Source organism: Leguminivora glycinivorella, chromosome 11 (assembly GCF_023078275.1).
Source record: "Leguminivora glycinivorella isolate SPB_JAAS2020 chromosome 11, LegGlyc_1.1, whole genome shotgun sequence".
In the NCBI taxonomy this organism is placed as follows: domain Eukaryota; kingdom Metazoa; phylum Arthropoda; class Insecta; order Lepidoptera; family Tortricidae; genus Leguminivora; species Leguminivora glycinivorella.
Window position 1 is genome coordinate 2,498,153 of NC_062981.1, and position 27,462 is coordinate 2,525,614.

The window sequence follows — 27,462 nt, forward strand, 5'->3', positions numbered from 1 at the left end:
TTAAATGAAAACGGTAAAAAAAAGTACACAATCAGATTTATTTTCTGTGTAATATCGCTAATAACTGATCGCATCTGAGTGCACCACAAAGTTAATCTAACAAAGTTTTCAGTTAACTATTTTGCTGTTAGCGAAAAGTGGGATAATGTACTTTATCTCATGATTTTTATAAGATATGAATACGATCGTATTTTTTTTTATCTATGTACATAATTACTATTTGATGCTTAATAATAATACCCAATAAAATATCAAAAAGGACGAGTTATTGAATTATGTCCAGGGTACCTTACTTTTACTCCACTAAAGGGCGAAAATTCTGAGTACTTTGGTGTCACTTGTGGTGTTAAGCAGGGATGTGTTCTGGCGCCAACTCTTTTCGCTCTTTACTTTGCTGTTGTCGTCAGAGATGCCTTACAAACGTTAGCGGATGGCATCCGTATTCGTTTTCGCACTGATGGCAGTGTGTTTAATCTAGCACGACTGAAGGCACGCACGAAAATATCTCAAGCCACTATTACGGAGATAATGTATGCAGACGATCTTTGCTTCGTGGCGGAATCCCCGGAAAGTCTACAAACGCTTATGACGAGTCTCAACGAGTCATGTCAGCGATTCGGCCTTAAAATTAGTGTCAAGAAAACCGAAATCATGGGGTTGGAGTCTTTAGCGCCCGCTGACATCAGGCTCGGCGATGACTCTCTTAAGCAAGTAGACAGATTCAGATACCTGGGGAGCACAATAACATCCAAGTGCCACCTTGACGACGAAATTAACAGCAGAATTGGAGCGGCTGCCGTTGCCTTTGGCAAACTGCGCGTCAAGGTGTTCCGATCACACGATATTAAGCTCCAGACAAAGATCTCTGTATACATGGCAGTAGTTCTGCCCAGTCTCCTGTATGCCTCTGAAACATGGTGTCTTTACCGAAAACACATTCGTACATTGGTTTCACCTTAAATGCCTGCGTGACATTATGAACATCTCTTGGTCCGATCGTGTCAGGAACACCGCAGTACTACGCCGTGCTAATGTCAGCGGCATTGAAGCCTATCTGATGCGACGACAGTTGCGATGGTGTGGTCATGTCTCCCGTATGTCTAATGACAGAGTTGCTAAGCGCATCTTCTACTCAGAGTTGCAAAGTGGCAAGCGGAAACAGGGCGGCCAACTTTTGCGCTACAAAGATGTGCTTAAGCGCCACATGCGGAGATGTGACATTGAACCATCGCACTGGGAGACTTCGGCACAAGATCGGCCGAAATGGAGGCATACAGTGAGAACAAAAGTGCAAACCTTCGAAGAACAGAGACGAGTGGAACTTGACGCCAAGCGCGACGAGATAAAGGCCCGACCACCTGCAGCCATCAACTATAATTTCATCGGAGGGGTGCTGACATGCAGTGAGTGTGGTCGTACATTTACTGCAAAAATAGGCTACGTCAGCCACCTGAGAGCTCACGACCGTCGCTCTCAATAATAAACCAATACCCAGTCGCTGAGGCCGAAACCGGTCGGGACAGGATGAATCTACACAATACTGTCTTCGCCGAAGTTGATGACTGTTCGTTTAGATTTTATAGACGAATTAATTAACAGGTCAAAATTGACTTGTACCGCACAGCCAGAACGGGCACAGGTAAAAATGTCGATGATTTAGTAGTGATGAGGAAAATAAACGAACTAATATATCGATCCAATTCTTACTTTCCTTACCTTTAATGTAACCAGATTTTTATATACAACCAAAACTTTTAACTTTGCTCTTAACATTATTTAAAAAACGATTTTTAGAAATTTTAGTAAATATTTTGCATCAAGCAATTTAAACTTTTTACAATATATTTTTACGTAATAATATTTAGCAAAATTGTAAGCGTTTTGCGTATAGAAGCGTTATATTGTATTTAACGAATTTCATTTAAAACAATCGAAACACATTTTTTCACCACAAAATAACGTGTGGATTGATATATTATCACACTAACGGTAACAACACTAATGCATTCTGCACTTTGCTCCAGTGCTATACAAGGTCGTGCGTAACAGGTCATTATAGGCCCTGTTCCGCACTGAATAACAAAAGTTTAAGACTGGTGCGAACAGGACATATGTGACCTGTTTATTAATTTATATGTTGTCAAATAGAGTGTAAAATGACAAATATAAACATATACTTGACTATATAAAAATAATAAAACATCACAATGATATGGGCTTCGCACTAGGGTAAAGTTGCGCATTTCTGTCGCCGCACCAGGGGCAAGTCCAGAACAGGGTCAGAATGACCTGTTTCGCAGTGAACGTGTTAACTTTGTTAAGACACTGGTGAGATATATGTATGTACCTCTAGTTCATCGCCGAGCGATGGGCTATAAATTGCTCCCTATATCTGCTATTTGCAGCTGTGGCCTGGCCGAAACGTTGAGAAAGAAGAAGAAGAAGAATAAGAAGAATAAGAATAATTTATTTGCTTTAAACAATACCAATTACACAGGTGTTAATGCGATAGGTGATAAGTTTCATGTTTAACCATTAATGGTATGCAAACTATGTACACAAACTATATACAAAAACTTATAAGAATATCATGCAAATTTATACATTATTCAATTTTATACATTTCATTCATTTAAAATATATTGATTATTTTAAATATATTGATTGCCTGTGTGGTGACGGGTTAAGAATTTCACCACCCCCTTTCTTCCCGTGGGTGTCGTAGAAGGCGACTATGGGATATGGGTTAAATAAATTGTGGCGTAAGCGAGAGGCTGGCAACCTGTCACTGTAATGTCACAGTTTCGTTTTCTTTCAACCCCTTATTTGCCAAGAGTGACACTGAAGCTTTAGTAGTTTCATGTGTTCTGCCTACCCCTTTATGGGATACAGGCGTGATTGTATGTATGTTGTATGTATGTAAAATATAAAGTCATACAAGGTTAATTAATTATTCTTCATGTCCAAAAACTCTTTTGTGCTATAAAAATTATTTTTTTAAACCATTCATGCAACTGTCGTTTGAATGCAGTAAAATAATGAAAAAAAGGTAAAATAATGTTAATTAATCGCGTTCGACCTGTATGTGACTTTAAATAAATTTATTTGCTGCTGTTTAAATGGGAGTGACAATCTTTAGTTCGTTTCACCACACGGTGACATATGTATAAGCTAACGGCCAGTCTGACGGTTGGCAACCTACCATACCTAAGTTACATATGTCAAACTTTCATTTACCACACGGTAATAGCATACGTTAGATCTTAGATTAGATCTGAGTTATTTAACATATATTCCAAGCTATGTAAATCGACAAAGATTCTCCATTAAGCATTCTAGTTCAAATCACAATAAATACCTAACGCATGTAATTAAAATACAATCGTTTCTTATTTAGATCGTAGATATTTCAATCTGTTATGGTTAATTGACAATCTGTATGCAAATATGTGTTTAGAAGGAGTAAAATAAACATAGATAGTGAGCTAGTGAGGGGAAAAGATACAGTACATGTGCACATACCCAGGTATATCTACTTGAATACTTGAAGATCGAAAATTACAATTTCCATAATCCGTGCTACAAGCATGTGTATCCGGGGTACGCGCCACAAATCTAACACGTTCAAAAACTTCTTTAGCCTAAATGATGAAGCAGCCCTACCCAATCCTTCCTCCACTTCATAAATTTCCGTGTTTTGTTGATGCTTGATACGTATTTGTAATATTTGTAACTATCTTTTTGTAAATAAATATTTTATATGTATACTTGAATACATCTATGTAAATTACGTAACACATGAGGAACTACATATATTTAAATACTTACCAGATAAAACGTGTGTTCAGGATGCTGAGATGGTTTTGCGGGATTAACATAACTTAATAAAAAAAAACGAACTTAATTAGAAATATTAGAATAACTTTTTAAAGTGTAATCCTCACTGTATGGACTTTGATCTGAAATAAAGATATTTCACTTTATATATTACTTATTTTATAGGTAGGTTAGGTTCGTTAGGGATCTTTAAAAGGCTGAAAGCCAAACTGCACAGAATAGGAGCGTGTGTGGAGCTCCGCCGATATCGCTTTAAAATTAAGATAAAACGGAAAAAATGTGGATATTTTGCGTGATTATGTGTGATTCCAATATAGCATCGAACATTGACTTCCGAATCCATAGCCCACGACAAACAAAGCACTCACGGCCTGTGTAGCTATTGTATAAGATTAAATAACTGTTTAGATACGTCAACCAAGAAATAATTCGTGTCAGATTTCTAAAGCTGAGTTTAGACCAGCAAGTTATTGCTGCAAGTTTTGAGACGCAACTGTAGGTAAGAGTGAGTGGCCAATATCTGCATCTCTTTCTTGCATATACTTCTGTCTCAAAACTTGCAGCAATAACTTGCACGTCTGAACTCAGCTTAAGCGTGCGTCCACTCTATGCAGCGTCTACTCAGGCAGGACACATGTATGAGCTTCAATTGTTTGACATGCACGCCGCACGCCCGCTCCGCTGCGCGTCCAATATGGGCAGGCATCTGAGTGAGAAGGTCTGAACCTTACACCAACAAATAATTTTTCACCACACCAACTGGTAAAGGCTTACTTTGCTATTGGAAAACAGATAGCAAAATTGCATTTTATCCACAAGAGTGCAAAGTAATTTCATACAAATTTTAACTTGATGTGTTGAGCTTTCTGGTAGAATTTACCTATAAATGATGATTTTGAATCATAAATATTGGATAGATTGATGGATTTGATTTAGTTTGATGTTTTATAGTCAGTATTTTGTTCGTGTTGGTGTGGTGAAAAATGTTGTTTCACTCGATAGCAAAGTTTGTTTAACCTTCGTGCCTTGAAACCCTCGCAACGCTCAAGATTCCACTTTTTGAACCACTCGCTACGCTCGCGGTTCAATATTGGAATCTTTCGCTTGCTCGGGTATCAATAGTGGCACGTGCGGTTAAACAACTTTGCCCCCTTGTAAAACTAAAAAATAATAATAAATAAAATAATAAAATAGTTTATTTGCCAAAAAATGTTACAAAAGATTTTACCTTTGACCACCACACTAGGCTAGGCCTGTCTCGTGGAGTCAGTCCAAACATTACCATTTACATATTACATTTACTTTTCCTACGCTGAAGAAACAATTCTAATGACTAAAAAATATTTAAGACTAACTAATAACTATTATTACACCATGCCACTTTGATCGACTCAAATCGAGTTTAAGCTAAAGCGTAATACCCTTTTAGCATTTTTATACCTGTTGTATTCTAAGCTTCAAAGCTAATAACATTTTACTACACAATATATTTTAGGGGATTAAATTATACTAGAATAACTAGAAGACTGAGTAAGTACTGGGAATGAGACGAGCAAAAACTAAACTGAAAATAGATAGCCGATTAGAAGCATAAATAGCTAGCACAAATAGCACAGAAAAATATAAAAACTATCCTAAGTCCAATATTTCATGCAATGTCGTTGTCTAAAATTCCTGGCACAATATCCGTTTGTACTTTTCAAATCCGCTGAGCATAAATCTCTCAGATGCCAAACCGAGAAGTGGAGAAGCCATTGAAAATCGCTGAGAGCTACAGCATGAAAAGCGCTTATTGATTATGCTAACCTAAGTGCGTACTCGGATATTGTTTAAGTAAGGTTTTACATAGTGATAAAAGTAAATACCCTTATTTGTAGATAAGGTAAGATTTGGAAACGTGGTTACAAATTGCTGGTAAAAGAACTTTTGATATTAGAATAGAATAGAATAGAATAGAAATCATTTATTCGTGACAAGTGAAAACAGAATATTCCATCTGCATCGCTATCTATCTTCGATCAATGGAAAAGTCACTTATATAGCTGATAACAATTATATCTTAGAAGGTTAATGCGTCCATTGGATGTAGGCTTGTGCCGTTTCGTTCGTTGATCGGAGCGCTCCGATCTCGTTCAATCGCTCCCACGAACTAGTTCGCTCTTTTAGGTCTTTTGCTCATTTAGTTCAGCCAGACCAGCGACCACTGCGGTCGGAAAGATCAGAACGAATGGGACCGAATAGTGTCAAAATGATACAAATAGTCCACAGATAGTAACATTCCGGGCCCAAAGGTTGTAAGTAACCGAAGTTTAATATGAACACTTGACGTTTTTTTGTTGCTCTGCTAATTAGCTTTCGCTCTCGGTCGGCGCAGTCACACACTCGTTCTCGATCCAAACCGCTCGCGCTCGCCGATCCTATACTGAACTAAATGAGCAAAGACCGAATCTCAGAGCCTGGAAAGATTCAGTTCATTTCGGTCATTGATGGGATTTTATTCCTAACAGTTCATAGTTCGTGAACGACACAAGCCTAATTGGATGCCGCATCTATAATTATTTGTATCTAGCACAACGGATCGAACGTCTAAGTTATTTCGTTGGCATTGAGCAGCATTAGCTCCCTGCATACCGACCGTGTCGAACAGTCTTCGATGGTTCTGCTTCTGAATTATCTATGGATAGCTATCTTAAGGTACAGTGGATATCTACATCTCTCTATAGGTCATATTTTGAAGATAGGATGCATGCTACATATGGGTAGGCATGATTTTTAACCCCCGACGCAAAAACGATGGGGTGTTGTAAGTTTAACGTGTCTGTCTGTGTGTGTGTCTGTCTGTAGCATCGTAGCTCCCGAACGGATGAACGGATTTAGATTTATTTTTTTTTGTCTGAAAGCTGAGTTAGTCGGGAGTGTTCTTAGCCATGTTTTATGAAAATCGGTCTACTATGTTGCGGTCGGGGTTTTTTTCAAAATTTTAATAAAGTTAGGTTGAATGTTTTTGAATTACTTATACTTGTATTGATTTGTAAAATATTTATAAATACTTCGTATTTATTCATTATGTAAATTACCACCACTTCAATTAGTCAATCAACTCAATATCTAGAGAGACATAATTCGATTCAATAAGTCTCCCCGTTAAAAAAAATTATAGGTTGTTGTATCGAAATGGCGATGTTTTCTTTTTAATATGTTTTATTTTGGTTTTATTACATGGTCCTATCAAAGTCCTTCAATCACAAAGTAGTTACCTAGTTCCTATCAATCACTGTTAAGGATTGTAGCTTTAAAAATATATTAAAAATAATTTCGCCTGGCAACATTATGCAAAAAAAGTAAAAAAAAAATATAACCGTCGATTCACTTCCTTCTTTTCCCATGTCGTCTCGAGGAGCATGTCGCGCTAACCTTTTCGAAATTAAAGTAAAATATAATATACTCGTGAAAAATCGTGTGTGAGTTTGTGGAAGGCTGATCGATTGAAGAAGCACGTCGCCTGTTCCATTTTCGGTGTCTGAGCTGGTTAAGGTAACTCGGATTCAAGGTAAGTCTGGACGAGCCGAGATTCGAGGAGCCTGGCCAGCCACCGCCGACTGCTGCATCGTCGCCTACAGCCGAACAAGGTGAGTGCTTCCCACAATTGACCCAGCCTATCTTAAATTCCCTAATTTATTGTCGTGTCGTTCGTGTCGTTAAGCTATAAGGTTAATCGAATACAGTCCACATATATAATTTAAAGATATCGAAGTAAAATAATCCCCTACATTTTTTGTTCCCTCGACCGGATAATTGTAAAGTGACCGTGGTTAATTTTCGATTTAAAACCCTTTCATTATTAGTTAAATTGTTCGTTGTGAAATCATAAAAACATTGGAGGGTAAGATTAGAAACACTTGGCTTGGGCGTTTTTCCATTAGTTAAGAAGGTGCGTGTTCATACTGTGCATAGACTAAAATTTGTTTCGAGTTTCGATTTAGTGAATTTCTGAACGCAACCATAACTGTCATCGCTGTTGTGTCAAAGTGAAAAGTAAACATAACCTCAATTGATTCCTTACATAAATTAAATTTATATTAAATAGTTTACTAGAGTAACATGGCAACGGAAAGTTTTGATAAAAACCGTGTAGGGCGGGATTACGCCTTTGTGCGGATGGAGTTTATTCATAGCAGTTGCGACTTAAAAGGTTATTGTTTGAGTGACGTGATCAGGCTGGAAGAGGAATTTCACGCCTTTCAAGTTGATTTGTTGACGGCGACTGCAGCTGGTGACCGTAAAAGCGAGCTGGAAATATCGGCGCAGTTCGAAAAAATGGTAAAATCTATAAAAATACGTTTATCGGAAACAGGACCCACCGTGTTAAAGACCAATGAAAATACGACTTCAAGTGCTAAATTGCCTAAAATAACTATAGTTCCCTTTGACTCTAAAATTGAAAATTGGGTATCGTTTATTCAGATTTTCGACTCACTAGTTCATAGGAAAAGTATACCTGCAGTTGAAAAGCTTCACTATTTGTTATCAAGTGTGACCGGGTATGCCTTCGACTTGATAAAAAATTACCCATTGTGTGACGAAAATTACATGATCGCGTACAACACACTTAAGGAGCATTTTGATAAAAAAAGAATAATTGCTAGTCTGTTTTATGAAAAAATATTAAACTGTGAGGTGGCAAGATCTAAAAGTCCTTCTGAATTAGTGAGAATTTGTCGAACTTTTAAAGAAAATATTGAAATTTTGTCAAAGTATAAATTACCCGACAGGAATTTTATGCTATTCCATTCATTGTGGTCTAAATTGGACGCTAGTACAAAAGAAGCCTTTGAGCTTCAACTTCATTCAACCACGGAAATTCCTAGTTATGAAGAATTAATGTCGTTTATCGAAAAGCGGAGCCAAGCATTAGAGAACAGTATTGGTAAGTCGTTAACAGTTAGTAGTAAACCGGTGTCGAACAAGCCAGTGCTTAATAAAGTTAAATCTTCATTTCTTGTTCCTCCAGTGAATAATGTGAGTGACTGTGTTATGTGCTCCGCACCAGGGCACACATTTGAGCATTGTCCAAAATTTTTGGAATTGCGGCCAATGGATAGGTTCGCCCAAGTTAAGGAAAAGAAACATTGTATAATGTGTTGTAGGCCATCCCATTCAGTTAAGAATTGCAAGTCCTCGGTGTCTTGTGGCGTTTGTAAACATAGACACCATACATTATTGCACTTTGATAAGGAATTGGAACCGTCCACTCGGCAAACTCAAGTGACATTGACTGTCCATAATGCAAATGCACCAAGCCTGTTCTCGACGGCTATTGTAATGATAAAAAATAAATATAACCATTTAGTACCAATTCGTTTGCTATTGGATAATGCTTCTGCATGTAATTTTATTACATTAGAGTGCGCTCGAAAACTAGGAATACCAATTAAAGTTAACTCACCATCGGTGAACGGTGTCGGTCTAGCGTCAACGGACACTTTTGGAATTGTCGATTGTGAGATAGTCCCGGCAAATGGGGACTCATCTTGCACATTTTCGTTTGAAGCGTATGTGCTTCCTAAGATCTGCCCTGATATGCCACTGGAGCCACTTAATGTGTCGTCCTGGATGCATCTAAAGGATTTAGATCTCGCTGATCCATATTTTCATAAGTCTGGACCAATAGACATGTTGGTTAGTGTCAACCTTTTTGCTGCGGCATTACAGTCTGGTGTTGTCAAGGGCAACCCAGATGAGCCCATAGCCGTCCGCACGGTGTTTGGCTGGTTGGTGATGGGTGAGTGCCCTAGAGACATTAACACTTCTCGTTCTCGTTGTTCTAAGGGGTCCGGAGGTGATACGGAGAGGTGTTTTCTCGTGTCGAGTCTTTCATTAGACAACAGCATCAAACGCTTCTGGGAGTTGGAAGGCTTTGATCTGCCTAAAAATATCGTTTTGTCGAAATCGGAATTGTCGTGTGAAAACCAAATGGAAAATTCATATTGTCGCAGTCCCGAGGGAAGGATGGTAGTACCATTAACTTATGTCGACCCTCAGGACAAACCAAGGTTTTCAAATTCTCGTGAGATAGCTCTCAAGCGTCTCTTAAATTTAGAGAGGAAATTTAAATTAAATCCTCAATTTCGGACAGCTTATGTCAATTTCATGGACGACTACTTAAGTTGTGGTCACATGGAAGAGGTTGGTCCTCCAGTGGCGTCTGAGGGTCAGTTCTATTACATACCTCACCATGGAATTTTGTGGCCAGACTCCGTCACTACGCCTCTGCGTTGCGTTTTTGACGCTAGCGCCCAAGACTCTTCGGGGCAGTCCTTGAATAGTGCGCTGCTGCCAGGCCCAAAATTGCAAAATAATATATTTGATTTGCTGGTTCGTTTTCGATGGCATGCAGTAGTGTTCACCGGGGACATCAAGCAGATGTACCGGCAGTTTCTTGTCGCTTTACAGGACTGCGACTATCAACGCATTTTATGGCGTCCATCATCTGATGAGTCTGTGAAAGATTATCGTTTGCTCACAGTGATCTATGGCGTGTCCTGTGCTCCCTATCAGGCGCTTTGGTGTATATCCAAGCTAGCAAAGGAGTTTTCGTCTCGCTCTCCCCAAGGTGCTGCAGTATTGGCTAGGGATGCATATGTCGATGACATTGTCTCAGGTGCAGACTCTGTTGAGGATGCGTTAGTGCTACGCCAACAGTTGGTGGAAATATTATCGTCTGCGCAACTTCATTTGCGCAAATGGACATCAAGTAACCCCGAGTTTCTAAAAGGTTTACCTGGTTCAGAACTATATTCGGAACAACTTCACAACTTTGAAAACGTTCATGATTTGTCGCTAAAAATTCTCGGCCTGTCATGGCTTCCCAAGGAAGATACCTTCACATTCAAGACCTCCTTGAATGATTGTCGTTGTACAAAGCGATCGATCCTTTCGGATATCGCCCGTATTTTTGACCCTCTGGGCCTATTGTCGCCTGTCGTATTTTTCGCAAAATATTTAATTCAACTCCTATGGGTTTCTGGTGTCGATTGGGACAACGAGGTTCCTACTGACATCGCCCAAGAGTGGCGTAAATTTAAGTCACAATTGGTGAAGATGAATTCGTTATTCATTCCCCGTAGAATGGTTGAATCTTTCGTATCGTTGCAGCTTCACGGGTACTGTGACGCCTCGGAGAAGGGGTACTGTGCTGTCATTTATTGTCGTGTCGTTCAAAATGACGGAACTATTGTCGTGCGCCTTTGTTGCGCTAAAACCAAGGTGGCTCCACTTCGTAAATGTTCCATTCCGAGGTGCGAGCTGCTAGCTGCTGTTTTATTGTCGGATTTAATCGTCTCGTTTACAGACGCTTTAAAGGATGTTCATACTTTCGATGACGTCTATGCTTGGTCAGACTCGACTGTCGCGCTGACTTGGATTCGTTCGTGTTCATCCAAGTGGAAAACCTTTGTAGCTAATAGGGTTGCGCACATACAAGAGAATATTTCTCCTGAAAAGTGGCACCATGTTTCTGGTTTGGATAATCCTGCGGACTGCGGCTCCCGCGGCTTGTTACCTGCTGACTTAATCGAGCATACGCTATGGTGGGCGGGGCCTACCTGGCTTTCCAAACCTCAAGAATCTTGGCCACAATCTGAGATCTTTCCAGATCAAGCCGCTTCGAACGAGCAAAAGATTTATAGTTTGCTCACGGCGTCTAATATGTCTATGATCGATGACATATTAAATCGATTTTCGTCCCTACAACGCATATTGCGCATTCTTGCCTATTGTTTTAGGTTCATGCACAACTTACAAATGTCATCTTCGAGATATACAGATTTAAATCTGTCACCAGAAGAAATTTCTAAGGTTCTTCTTTTTCTAGTAAAGCATGTTCAGGAGCAAGCCTTTGCTTCGGAATTGCGTTGTTTATCGAAAGGTAAAGCCACTCACTCCCTATCGAAACCCATGCGGAAATTGGCGCCGTTTCTGGACGACCGTGAATTGCTAAGGGTGGGCGGTCGCCTTTCTAAAGGAGACCTGTCGTTCGATGTGAAACATCCACTACTATTGCCTCGCGATCATAGGTTGACCACGCTGATCATAGAGGATTATCATCACCGTTTTATGCACCCTGGATTGCAAACATTGCAAAACTTATTAGCCCAAGAATTCTGGGTTCTATCGGCAAAAAGGGCTATAAACTCTGTTGTTTCATCCTGCATGAAATGTTTTCGGGCTCGTCTTACTTTGGAACCGCTCACCATATTACCTGAAAGCAATATGGTTGATGCAAAATTAGGTCCACTTCAGAGATGGAAATTGCTCCAAAAGATCCATCAAGATTTCTGGCGCAAGTGGCACGTCGAATACCTGCACACCTTGCAGCAACGCCACAAGTGGTTCGATGACCAGAAAAACATCATCGTCGGGACGCTCGTGCTCATTGTCAATGAGCAATGTAGCCCCATGAAGTGGAAGATTGGCCGGGTGGTACAACTCCATCCAGGGAGCGATGGGATCTGTCGAGTAGTCACGGTCCGCACAGAATCGGGCGAACTTAAACGTCCAGTAGTTAAACTGTGTCCACTGTCTCTACAAAATTAACTTATCTAATAATTCACTATCGTATCGTATAATCGTAAGCACTAACTTTAGCGTAGATTTAGATTAAACTTAACATTTAAACGTATGTAAACTTAAACTAGGGAAATAACCCAAGCCATATTGTTCCTTTCTTTCTTATCCTTAGCATACAGTACTTGTGGAAAATACGTTGCATTTTGGCGGGCGGAAAATGTTAAGGATTGTAGCTTTAAAAATATATTAAAAATAATTTCGCCTGGCAACATTATGCAAAAAAAGTAAAAAAAAAATATAACCGTCGATTCACTTCCTTCTTTTCCCATGTCGTCTCGAGGAGCATGTCGCGCTAACCTTTTCGAAATTAAAGTAAAATATAATATACTCGTGAAAAATCGTGTGTGAGTTTGTGGAAGGCTGATCGATTGAAGAAGCACGTCGCCTGTTCCATTTTCGGTGTCTGAGCTGGTTAAGGTAACTCGGATTCAAGGTAAGTCTGGACGAGCCGAGATTCGAGGAGCCTGGCCAGCCACCGCCGACTGCTGCATCGTCGCCTACAGCCGAACAAGGTGAGTGCTTCCCACAATTGACCCAGCCTATCTTAAATTCCCTAATTTATTGTCGTGTCGTTCGTGTCGTTAAGCTATAAAGTTAATCGAATACAGTCCACATATATAATTTAAAGATATCGAAGTAAAATAATCCCCTACAATCACAAAGTTTCAAGTAACTACAGAACTGCAAATTTGTCATAAGCATTCAAGCCCAATGCCGCATCTACATGTAGATACATCTAAGGTTGTATGAAGCCAGATGTTTGAGATTAGCTCCAGGCATTCAGATCACGTCGTTATGTCTTAGATGTATCTGCAATATCTAAATGGGTACTATTTAGGTATCGATAGATGTCGCATCTAAGTTTCAATGAGTCTTTAAGGTACCTTTGGTATCGTTTGGATAGAAACTAGAAAAGTATTATAAGAATTAAAACTTTTAACAAGCTAGGGTAAGTACCCTTGTTGTTGTTTAACTCTTATTCAAATAAAATAAACTTCATTTCATTCAAACATTGACGCTGAGATCAGATGTCGCATATGGCATAAATTAGGTTAGTTTCTTTTATTTGAATAAGAGTTCATAACTCGAACTAAGTTGGTACGCTGGGACTTCCTAGGTTATGGTGACGTTTCTGTCTAGAAATACGGTAATCTCGCAATTATGAGGTTCATTAAAGTATACCTAATTGAAACTGAAAGAAACAGTAGCGGTATCTGCAGTTGGCATTAGGACCTAAAATGTACGCAGCAATAACATTGCGACTCAAATGATAATGTCAAAATAATATTTTGCCTACATTATAAGGCATAAACAATTTGACATTTGGAGCATTCCCGTACAAGTGCACTACATTTCGTGTGTTGCGATTTTTTTTCAACGTGTAAAGCAGGCGAACATTTTTCTGTACATGTACATTTGTATACATTACAATGCCTTAGATAAACATCCTTTTACCAGCCAATTTTTAGAAAATTCGCGTTTGCGCTGGACTACGGCAGACTATTTAATTTTCATGGAATGCTTTTGCCTTAAAAAGCAGCAATGTTGTCCTTTTATAAGTTGTCTAAGAATTTAACATATTTTATATGAACAATGGCATGATAGCATTTACAAGCGCCGATGGCATTATTAGATGCAACTGCTGAGTCAGAACACTGGCATGTCGCCAAACAATGCTTTCAATGCCACGACATGTCATACTGGTGTAGGTACTTCCATAAGTACTTAGGCAGCGATCCCACCAAAAGCGTTAAGCGATGAGCTAGATACTATAGGCAATAGAGACGAACAAAAGTCGCTCCCGTGTATAATAGCCTAACCACAAAATTAAAATTTTGAAAAAACCCCCGACCGCGATATAGTAAACCAATTTCCATGAAACATGGCTAAGAACACCCGACTAACTCAACTTTCAGACAAAAAAACGAAATCTAAATCAGTTCATCCGTTCGGGAGCTACGATGCCACAGACAGAAACACAGACAGACAGACAGACAAACAGACAGACAGATAGACTGACAGACAGCCAGACAGACAGACAGGCACGTCAAACTTAGAACATCCCGTCGTTTTTGCGTCGGGGGTAAAAAGGGTGTAACTACTTGTACTATTATTTATTCTGTGGTGTAACTCAAATTGACTCAGTGAAAAAGGGCACAAGTCCCACCTCGGACTTGTGACACACAAATTTATTAGCACGAGAGCGATTTTTTTTTTTTTTTTTCTATCACCGATAGCTAATCGCTTACTCGCTTTTGGTGGGACCAGTGCCTTACGTATATTATATTTTGCTTCCTGGACGCGTAGGCACTGGCCAATCGCTTAAGCTACGTGGCGAATGGTGCACAGTTCCGTACATTTGACACACATAAAATCCCGGCACAAAATCAGAAAGAGTGATTAGCCATGCAATTTTATATGGGCCCCGGCTCTTTGAATCATTTACTATGCAGGTATGGTATGGGTACGATCCTAATGACAAGCAAAATCATAGTTATATGGACAATGAACTAGCTGCCAACCGCAAAATAGAAGAAAAAGTTTATTTCTTTGTATAGCTTATAAATAACATTATGTAATATTGTCTTCGGTTACCGCGATAGTTACTCATGAAATAAAACTATGGAAACGGATTAAATCGCGTATAATGAATTTAAAATTCATCCCGACGTTTCGAAGTCTTTACAGCGTTCGTGATCAACGGGTGACTGAGGAAAAATTACAATGTGCAAAAGCTACCCACATACAAGAAATATTAACGAACCATGACCACAAATAATATAGATCTAAGGCAGATTCACACACTATTAATTCATTTACACGGAATTCTAAATTCATTATACGCGATTTAATCCGTTTCCATAGTTTTATTTCATTATTATATGTATTTAATACTTAAGTTTATTTATTAGTTCCCGTGTGGTGACGGGTTAAGAATTTCATCACCCCCTTTCTTCCCGTGTGCCGGCCGAAGACATATAGACGGCCGAGCGAAGCGAGGCCGGATAGGTCTGAGGCGGGCAACCCCATTCCCCGCCGAGGTATGTATAGTGCTTTTCTCAAACATGGTATGAAATAAATAAAGTCTACTGAAAATAGTAACTTTGGATGGCTGTATCTCCTAAACGGTGCGCCGTAGCGCAAAAATATTCGAATTTTCGTTCCCCTTTGATACCCCGTATACGCTTATAAAAAAACAAAAAGGTAAAAAAAAATTCAAAAAAAAAACGAAAAAAATTTTTTTTGTATGAAAACGCACCCAAAATCAAATATTGTCTAGGGCCCGTACCAGTTGCAGTCGGCCCGTCTATAAAGCCCCTTATAGTTTTTTTTTAATTGGCTAAATACCTGGATGTTATGTCACAATTATCTGTGTTTGGAAATTAAAAAAGAGGGCTTTGCCGGCCTTGGCCTGCAAGGTTTGTATGAAATTCCATTATCTATCAATCGTCCTAGCCGCACCTGCAACGTCATACTTCGCTGCCAATTATAAGGCACATAACATCAATATTTCATACCATGTTTGAGAAAAGTACCTAACTTACCTTTAGGTTTCTTTTTGCTCAGTGTTGCCTAACAGAAATTTTCACCAGCCGCTACTGATAAGTATGTATGTGTTTATTAGTAGGGCTTTAAGGATTGCGTTGTTCTGGTATTTTCGTCGCATAAGTTTTTTTATTATTTACTTTTTTAGGTCATTTACACAGTCAAGTCAATACCTGTGCGCTATTGATCACAAATAATATAAAAAAAATATCAATATGTTCATAACTATTAAAAAAAAATATTCTACTAGCAATATAACGACGGAGAATCCACTTATTATGCATTAGGATGCACTTAGCAGACCGGTTTACAAATATCCATATAAAACTGCTCCGGTCATGTGATTATGATGCAAGTTTCTGTGCATGCGCAGTCAGTTCTTCTGTAGGTACTTGATACATACGTAATGCGCAGTATTTTTTGTTTATTTTCAATCTTTGGAGCTTTTTTATTGTAATAAGCAAATGTCACTCTAAGGTATTTAAAAATTGAGGGAAGGCATGGCAAAATTCCCACGCATTCAGCATGGCATGCCTTCGTGGCTAAGGGCCAGTTGCATCAACCACATTTGACAGACACATCATCGTCACGCAGCAGACGTCTATGGAACTTTCCATACAACAAAATTTAACAAACGCTTTAACGGTGACAGACAGTTTGATACAACCGGCCCTTTATTTATTTATTCATTCGTATGGCGCATAAACTTTCAAACAATATGTAGCTAGAATTATAAGTCCACATTCAGGGTCCCAAGCCACGAGATTTCGTCAGGTGTTAATTTAAACAGGTCTTCCGGAGGGCCTGGGAAAGCATGCAGAGGGCAGCGCTGTATAATGTGCTCAATGGTTTGAGTCTCTTTACCACATTCGCAGAGCGCAGAGTCCCGCCAACCCCATTTATGGCGGAAGTAATTACAGCGCCCGTGACCAGTCCTCAGTCTGTTCACTCGACACCAGAGTTTTCGTGGCAAGTCAAAACCACCTGGTTTCGCTATGGGATCCATGGTTGGCAGTATAATTCCAGCAGGGTTAGCACATGATTGCCTCGAGAGTATGTCGCCGCGAGATAGACTACCCGTCCTTATGTCTTTAATACAGTCAGAAGAAGACGTGTGATCTATCTCGCGGCGACATACTCTCGCGGCCATCATGTGCTAGGCCTACAGCGGCTACAGCAGTAGGTTTACTCTACTCGTATTTCCAACTCTATTCGAGGCCGGCCCTAATTTCACTAAATTGGTCATAGGGACTGCTCCGGCAGAGCACGAGGTTGCAGGTTCCAGTCATGCCGGAGGAGTGAATTTATCAATTTTTCCTTTAATTAAAAAAAAAGCTTTTAGTTCCTACATGTAAGGAACTAGAGGAAGTGCAAACGCAGCGCTCGTTTTTCAAACATTGTTTAAAAAACAAATATACTATTACAACTTGACGATTCATTCACCACATAAACATTTCCAAATAAAAAAAAAAGTGGGGTGGACAACTTTGAAAAATAATGGCCCATCTAAGCCTATTAATATTAAAACCTATTGAAACCAAACTATGTGATAATTTTGGATTTATTTTAGTTTGGATGCATGCAAAAATATAGTAAAAATCATGCGCGAAATGAGCTCCAACCAACGAGCCGGTCAAAGTCCTATCAAAAGCATATACTTAAACAAAACATAACAATTTATATAATCCGAATCGGTCACATTAGAATCAGACTAAAACATCGCCCAAGGCATCGCATTACGCCGAGATTCCAACCAAGTGTTCAATTATGCGTCGATTAATTATGTATACCACTTGGCAGTACACGCGTGACGTCACTTCCTAGGCCAGGTGTTTCCTAGATTGTTTACAATTGAATCCTTTCTACTTGAAATTGTGGATGAGTTATGTATAAGCTCAAAAAAGATGAATCGTCAAGTTGTAATAGTATATTTGTTTTTTAAACTCAGAATCGCGAGCTCTTTCAATTCTAATAGGAGAAAAAAGGTTTTTTCCCATTCCGTTACCATTTTTTCATACATTTTGTATGGCGGTAACGGAATAGAAAGTTCGAAAAAATGTATGGAAATCTTGGGACATTTTTTTTCTCCTATGAGAATCGAAAGACCTCGTGGATCTGAGTATTAAGCGCGTAAAAAATACCCATGTTCCAAAAAAAGTGGGGTGGACAACATTGAAAAGAAAAATGGCCCAGATACATCTTAAAATGATTAATTTGCATGAAAGTTACTTGCAGCGCTGTAGGTATACTTCATTCCGTTTTTTTAAGCAAAACTACTTCTTTAATTGTAGGTATTCTTACTTAGGAAAAATGTTTTTTTTTTGTTAATGTGATAACAGAAAAAAAAACACTTTGTAGTTGATATTTAACTAAAAGAAAAATGGGGTAATTTCGAAGCACACAAATGCTCGTGTACTCTCGAAAGGGAAATCTTGATATACATAATGGAAATAATATTTTTTATGTGACTTTCTAAATTAGACGACTTTCAAAATTACCCCGATGCACCCTACTCGTATCTTCACAATATTATCCTCTGTTTTTGACATACAAACGTTAAGTAAAGTTATAAACCAAATAATTCCGTTTATTTAAAGTACTTTAAGCCCACGTATACTTATATTATTATTATCCCCAAGTGCCTGACGAAACGAAGTTGTCAGTAAAGTTTCTCCCGATACGAAAAACTCGGCTTACAGAGTTTTATTAAGACCCTCACTTTTGACGGTATTTTTATTGGAGGCAGCCCTAAACTGTGACTAAATCATGCACTTTGACAGTCATGAGGAGTTTTTACGACTTTGCTTGCTGAAGTGATCCATCTATGCCTTATCGAAGGATGAGAAGTCATGTGTCTTTTTAGCACAGCTACATTGTTCTTTATTTTGCTTTTCTACTATATACAGTCAACAACACAGTGAACAAGTGTCCAAAATATGTACACACGCCGTAACACAGGCAATAAAGTTCTGTATAAATATTTTTGGCACTTTCTCTGTATTCAAAGCTGTGTTGTTGACTGTACCTAAATATACATGGAATGAAAAAGTAGAAATGTTTGTCTAATGCCCGTTTCTTGCTTCATGAGAAAGAAATTGGAAGTTGTTAGAGATAATTTAAGTAAAAAGGGGGTATATTTTAAAGCAATACTATTTATTTAAAATAGACATTTAACAAACGCACCTAAATTAAAGTTACTCAGGTTCAGGTAAAATTGGTTTGTAAAAAATTTGAAATATAGTAATAGCCTACTAACGATATGATGTTGTTATGGAATGGCCAGAGAATTTTAGAACTTCATAATTTTTCCCCAAATAATTATCAGGCAAAAAAATAATTACCAGTATTATTATTTATTATTTTTTCATTTGACGTCGCGATTTTAGGTCAATTTAACCTATTTCCTTCTTAAAAGAATATAGAAATTATTAAATTATTCGAACATGGAATAACAACGGCGTTTGCGAATTAACTTTTTTCCTGTTTTAATCTTAAATTAAGTACTTTGGTACTACCTATGTACAATTATTGTACAGTCAACCAATAAAATTGAAACCCTAGGCCATTCTACAACCATGTCAAAATGACAAACAGTAAGAGATTTCTTACAATCTGATTTATAATGTCACTGTGACATAGTTCTACAGTGGTCTAGGGTTCCAATTGGTTGACTGTACAGTTAAAATTATCTAAATATATAAAAGAAGAAACTGACTGACTGACCGACATATCAACGCACAGCCGAAAACGCTAATCCTAGAGATTTCAAATTTGGCACGCAGGTTCTTTATAAGGTGTAGAGGAGCACTGAAAAAGAATTTTTCATAATTCACCTCCTAAGGGGGTGAAATGGGGGTCCAAAGTTTGTATGGGAAAACAAGGTTAGATTGGTACACGGACGAAGCCGCGGAAAAAAGCTAAAAAAAAAAATCTAAAATCAAAATAAATTATTCAGCAAATAGGCCACAGGGGCACCCTTACACGTCACATGTAGGTACATAGGTATTTAGAAAATATTTAAAATTGAATTAAAATTACAATTGATACTATTATACTTTAATACTTATACTAATTCTAAGTTCTAACTAAAGTTAACTAGTTATACATATCAATGATGAAGTTTATTTTTGGCTCAGACCAATTTCCTATAAGTAAAGAATGAATTTGTATAACTGTCGCTCATACACATTACACGTGTCAGTCCAACGTTTACCCACATAAAACTTTTACACCGTACTCTAAAATAATATTCGTCTCACAAAATTTCAACCTAACCCTTTCTGACACCTTTCCCAATATTCCTAACATATTTACAAAACCAACATATTCTGGTCTCCCGTTACGTTCACTTGCTATGGATACTTCGATCAGATGTGTGCTAGCTAGGACAAGGGTAGGTAAAGGAGAACACAGGTGAAGGCCGACCTTCGTCAGAAAGTAATCCTGAACCTTTATAAGTGACGTTCCATGTCTAAAGAGTCCTTATGTTTCATATAAAATAAGGTCCATTTTCTATGAATTACATACATACAATCACGCCTGTATTCCATAAAGGGGTAGGCAGAGCACATAAAACTACTCAATTGTCAGTGCCACTTTTGGCAATTAAGAGGTTGAAAGAAAACGAAATTGTGACATTGCAGTGACAGGTTGCCAGACTCTCGCCTACGCCACAATTTAACCCATATTCCACAGTCCTACACCTACGGGATAAAAGACTCACGGGGATTTTTTGAATTTCCGTTGGATATCCGGATGGAAAGGACATTATCACACTAGAATCATACAGGGCATAGACAGCCACAGATATATATGTATAAAAGATCATAACAACAAAGGTTTGGGATAATTATTCAGGTAAGCCAGTAATACCTTCTAAAAGTTTTTCGGGGTTTCCAATATTCTCTTTAGGTTTTGGTCGCCGTCGCGATAGGTTGTGAAGAATGTAAGATATTACGTTTATTTTATTAATTAAACTAATTTACAATTGGCGGCACATAAGTTTAGCGCTGATTGACGCATCCCTTCGCCCCCTGTAATCCCCTGAGATACCTGTTTTTGACTTTTGCGCAATAACACTCAGCGCTAAAGTTGTGCCGCAATTTGAACGTTTACAGTTGAAGCCAAATTTGCAAGTTATGGCTTACAAACACTTAAATCTACAATAATCTTATCACTAAAATCAATTAACAATAATGACGTAAATAAATGTGATAGAATGTTTTATATGTTGAATAAATAATTCATTTAGAAAAAAATAGGTGTCGTAAAATCAAGGTTTTGGGTGAAAAACGAGGTATAAAAATAACAAGTTATTAAAACTATAAGTTCCATACAATGTACTGTTTTCTCTACCCCCAGGACATGATCGTCTCAAAACAAAAACATCGAAGCGTCAAACTTTTAACAACCTAAACGCAAACTAATTAATATTTCCAGTAATTAATTTCGACTCCCTGTCAACTGTCTGACAGTGAGTGACGTCAGTTGATAAAAAGTTTGGAAAAACGTGAGAATCACTGCCAATATGGGATCTTCGTGACAGGCGAAGTATCTAAATTGTTAAAGGAAGCTGGGGTAACTTTAGAAGTGACGAGCGAAGTAAGTTTGAGAGCTGACAAACATACAACGTTTCAGAAGTTTAGTGTCTATTATTAAGTAACCGGTAAACAACGACATATGTGTATATTGTGTATGTTGGAATCGTTGGAGTATATTTAACTAAAATTCTGTGCAGAAAATATACAGGACTAGCATTTGCCCGCGGCTTCGCTCGCGTTAGAAAGAGACAAAAAGTAGCCTATATCACTGTCCATCACTTCAACTATCTCCACTTAAAAAATCACGTCAATTTGCCGCTCCGTTTTGCCGTGAAAGACGGACAAAGAAACAGACACACACACTTTCCCATTTATATTATTAGTATGGATATGGATGATTCATGAGTTGTGAGCAGGCAGGCAATTATGGTCGCGCGATAAATGATAAAACAACAGGCCGTCCCTATCGCACTATTTGTAAGTGCGATAGGGACGGCCCGATGTTTTATCATTTATCGCGCGACCATGATTGCCCTACAGGAGTGAACAGGGTACTGGGGAAGGTCACACAGAGCAACCCCACGCAAGCCCAATGCGGATTGGGGACTCCACGTTTGAAGAATTTCTTCGCAGAAGTTTCTTCACGATATTTTCCTTCACCGAAATTAGGTCTTAGCAAATCAAGGGATTAAAAAGAAACGAAATTTTATCTTTCTCATTTTTGACGGTTTGTAAATGAAGGTATTGTATTTATTTCAGTCTCGCCATAGTTCCAACTAAATGTACATCACATACTGTTGCTAAAAACGTGGACAACCCATTGCCCCCTGAATTTCCTCGGATAAAGTCATAAAGTGACCCCACGGGTATAAAAATACTTTACGGTCCGTGTGAACGCGGCCTTATCTGCTTGTTTACGGCGCTCGAACACTCGATATTTACGAGTATGAATCGTAAAGGTGCGGTCACAGTTTAAAATTACCTTTTTCGAATATTGTTTTTTGGGTTTTATGAGAGGTGCTTAGATTTTGTTGGTGGATTTGATGGAATCTTGTATTAAAATTCGTGATGCTTTGGTACTAGTAATTAATATACCTATTTTTCTTGTAATATCTTTTACAAAATAGCTTTTGTAAAACTGACTAACCGACACGCGAATAGTTATCACCTGAGTTTTTTTTTAGCCTCATTTATCAAGTAGGTACCTCGTCTTTTACTAACAATTGGATTAGGTAATAAGTATTAAGTAATAATTGCCCAAAAATACTCTTTAGCCACTGTTCCTGATATTTGTAGGTAATCAAATAAGTACATCTAACATATTAAGAAGAGCCTTGAGGATTTGAAATGCCCTTTTATAGATATGGACTAAACCGGTTATAATTCACACGAACACCTCTACAAAGATAGTTTTTAGCGTAAACAATATTGAGACAAAGAAAGAGAATGACTCAAACTCGGATGCAAGGACCGGATGACGGTAGGAGTGGGAAAACTAGTCATTTAAGTACATTTTATTATGTTTTATAGCTAAACCCCCTTATTCATAAACGTACTCTAAAGTTATCAAGCCGATAAAGTTCTTTTGTCCCTTTCTATCACACCAATACGTCGGAAAGGGACAAACGAACTTTATCGGCTGGTTAACTTTAGTGTACGTTTATGAATAAGGGGGTTAAACTATTGTGCAATGCCTGATACATTGAGAGTGTAACTACAGAGTGACAATAAATCTTGAGGATGTATCGTCATAGTATAATATCTCACTTTATCCCTTTAAAGAAATGTTTTTCTAAAAAAATATAGTTTGTTACTTCATCGCGATCAATCGGACAACCCCTTACCCACCAAGTGCGAATTTCTCGGCCAATATTTCCCTGTATAGTTCCAAATGGTTACTTAAGAGGCTCTCTGATACACGCCGTCAGACTAGGTCAAGAGTCCTATCCTGGACATAATCGCATTAGGAAATGTTAACTTAACCGAAGAGCGTTCAGGTATTAGGATACATCTCAAGAGATGGACGATTCGAACTTCAATTAGCGTCTGTAACCTCAACTGTCCTAAATAAAAATAAAATCGTACGGGCCGATTTTTGAGTCTCACGCGTTCGAATTCAGAAAATTGTCACTGAAAATAATAAGCAAGTCACAGTTTTCAACCGGTATTTTAGTGACAAAATCCCGTATGCGAGATTCAAAAATCGCCCTCTAAGTTCGAGCGCCCTTAATGGGCTCTTAATTTAACGTAAAAGTTAGGAAAGTCTGAAAAAAAAAATAAGAACAATAAACATCATGAAATAAAACTATGGAAACGGATTAAATCGCGTATCATTGAATTTTTCATTTCATAAGTAACTATCGCAGTAACCGAAGACAATATTAACAACAAATATGTTCAGGGGTAGGAGCTGGGCGAATCGATACATTTCAGGTTGATTTTCCTTTGATGCGTATAAAATTATTTGTCGAATATACAGAGTGGGGCCTGTAACAAAAGCAAAAAATTTAACTGTAAGCTATTCTCCTTATACTGATCAACATTTGTTCAGCGACTTTTAAAAATAACTTGTATTTTGATTTTTATTACCATTGAAAGTTTTTTCTAAGAGGTAATGTATTGCGAATTCTGTTAAGTCTAAAGTGTGACAGACAACGTCAATGACAACAATAATGGCGTACATTGAAGCTAATATTTATTTTGTATGAAAAATAAAAAAATTAAAGACTTCATAATTTTTAAAAGTCACTGAACAAATGTTGGTCAGTTTAAGGACTATAGCCTATAGTTTAATTTTTTGCTTTTGTTACAGGCCCCACCCTGTATACTAGAATCAACTGGCTGTTCTAGTACAGTTTGAAGTGCATCGCAATTATAGTTAAATCCAATGGCGTAGTCTGTTGTAACGATTAACGTCAATGGCTTTGTTGACTTGTCTAACAGTTACAGCCAACGTTTGTTGACTATACTCCAGTCACGTTAGTACCGTTTGCACATATGTATTAGGATTAGGATAATGAAAATAATTCATAATCTTACAGACCCTAGTAGGAGATTTAAAAGCAAGATACGGTTTTAAGGCAAAGACGTATGTATATCACTTTAACAATATTTCAATAAACAACGATATGTAACCATCATCACGGCAACTGCAGACTAAAAAGATATACTTATTATAATTTGGAGTTTATAATATTGAATAGTGACGTAAACTTACGTATATGAGGAGGCATATTGTTCCAGCACTCCGTAGCAGAGTAGCGAAAACTGTCACAAAATGTTGCTGCACTACCGTGTCTCGCGATAATCGAGTGACTTCTTTGGCCGGGTGAAAGGATATCTTTAATTATTAAAGAGAAACAGGTTTTTGATAATAAATCGCACCTAAAAGCAGACACAAAATTACACAATAGGTACATATCAAGGATGATTTACATAGGATTGACAATCTTCATACTAAGAATCGTACCTCATTTTTTTAGCGCCACCTATTAAATACTATCATAACTACACTGACGATGCCTACAAATTTTTGTTCAATGCTTATTCACGTGATATCGTGAAGAAAAATGTTTATTCTAAAAAAAAAACACGCAAAATGTTTGGAGAAAATATGATTTTTACCACTTCCAAGCTGCGAAACAGCGCCATCTAGTTTTATCCCTAGACTGTCAGCCCCGGTATATCGTCCTTGATACATATTAAATTAATACTATTCGAACCCGTATCTTTACTGGTCTATAGTGTAACAGTAACAATACAAGCATTGTATAATGGAGCATGTAATGTTCGCCTGAACATTATTCGTGGCCCATATCATTTTATTGGAGCGTCCACGGTACAGTCAACCAATTCGAACCCTAGGCCACTCTACAAATGACAAGCAGTAAGAGATTTCTTACACACACACACAACACACACACAATCACGCCTGTATCCCATAAAGGGGTAGGCAGAACACATGAAACTACTAAAGCTTCAGTGCCACTCTTGGCAAATAAGGGGTTGAAAGAAAACGAAACTGTGACATTGCAGTGACAGGTTGCCAGCCTCTCGCCTACGCCACAATTTAACCCATATCCCATAGTCGTCTTCTACGACACCCACGGGAAGAAAGGGGGAGGTGAAATTCTTAACCCGTCACCACACAGGCAGGATTTCTTACAATCTGATTTATAACGTCACTATGACATAGTTCTACAGTGGCCTAGGGTTCCAATTGGTTGACTGTACGTAGCCGAACGGCACAAACGCTCTATCGCTCTTGCGTATTGGTGCGACGGAACCAGACTAACTTTCGCGGCGTTTCGTTTTCGTTTCACGTCGCAGAAATGCCATTCGGCTATGGCACCAGGCCCTACCATGAGTTTAGATGCAAAATACGGTTTTACGGCAAATATGCATACTATCGTAATAACATATCGACGACAGTAATCGACGGTACGCAATCAGCACGCCATCTACACACTAAAATATTTACTATAAGTATGAGTTTGTATGTGAATATTGACGTAAAATGGTGGTATGTTGTTCCAGCACTGCGTGGCGGAAAAGCCAAAAGTGCCACGAAATTCTGAAAAAAAAAGAGCAACATCATAGTAATAATAATAATAAATCGTTTATTGCAGACAACATGTGGTCCAATTAAATTAACAGTACAATTAAAATAAATAAATCACAGTTCAAAAAAGATACATAGCAGTTTAAAAAATTAAAATTATATTTGCGAAAATACTGACATTTTTTTCTGTTTATATTATAGCATTTTAAAAGATAAAATCATAAAAAAAAGTATCTCTCTCCTTTCAACTCAATGTATGTATGGACTATGATATCCATGTTGCCTTCTTTATTATTACTATTTTTGCCTGACTATAAATACGAGATGAATACCTTTCTTTTCTGGAAGAAAACTTAAAGAATTTTTGTCATTAATTAACACTCAAATCTCAAAACTTAGTTAAAACGACATTTCAATTGTAAATTACGCGAGCGAAGTCTGTGGTAGCAATTTTTCTGCACGTTTTCTCGCTGAAAACCGTCTCTTTATAACTTCCTTAACTTATATTCGTTTGCATAAAGTATGGAAACTTGCACCAGATAATAAGTGTCGTAGTTGTAAGAAATGCATAGGATGTTTACGAAGAAAGTGTATTAATTAACACAAGATTTTTTCTTTTTCAGTTTTATTTTTACCGACTTATAATTAAAAAAAAAAAACGCCACCGAAACCGCCAAGAGCCATAGAGATAGGTAGCTAAGAAAGAGATAAATATTATCGTGAGCGTTTCGTGAGCGTTTGTGCATTCGGCTACGCACACAGGAGAGCGATAAGGAAAGCTGGCTACGATACGATAACGATACAAGCGATTTTGCAGTTGGCTAAGTACCCTGATCTAGTACTATGTGATTACTGAGTTTATAGACTACAGTTACATAACACAGGTGGCGGATAATAAACAATTGCAATCAAGATAATAACTGTTTCCATATTCATTCAAGACATTTATACTCTCAATTAAAATACATACTCGAACATAAAATAGCTTACTTGTGTTTTTTTACTGTGGTCGTCGTTAAGGAAAACTTAGTACTCATTTGTTTTAATTGTGTTTTCTAACGAGGTACGAAGGTGGCATGGAACCTTTTTATAATTATTAGGAACTTTGTTATATTTTTACGTTTTTAATATTATCTTCCTCGAAATTTTAGATATTAATAGTGTTTTTCCTTGTTGCTTATAGATAATATCTTTTTTAATTATTTTCAAGTACTTGTTTTTTGTTAATTGTTGTTTGTTATAAAAATAATTTTAGCTTTGATGAGACTATTTTATATTTAAAATGCGTTGTTTGAGCTCGTGAACTTACTTTAAGAATAAAATTGGGACGGGATTCAAACACATCGTCTG

The 27,462-nt window shown here is 37.9% G+C and overlaps 1 protein-coding gene across 4 annotated transcripts in view; it reads right to left on the reverse strand.

Moving 5' to 3' along the window:
* Positions 1 to 27,462, reverse strand: part of LOC125230981 (Ig-like and fibronectin type-III domain-containing protein 1) — a 375,479-nt gene that overhangs the window by 236,669 nt on the left and 111,348 nt on the right. Inside the window, exon 1 of one of the 4 annotated variants that reach the window (XM_048136303.1) lies at positions 2,348 to 2,365. The exons of the other annotated variants lie outside the window; for them this stretch is intronic. The gene's annotated coding sequence lies outside the window, so the exon portion shown is untranslated. Of the gene's footprint in view, positions 1 to 2,347; positions 2,366 to 27,462 lie in introns of those variants that run through there. 4 annotated transcript variants of the gene reach the window in all.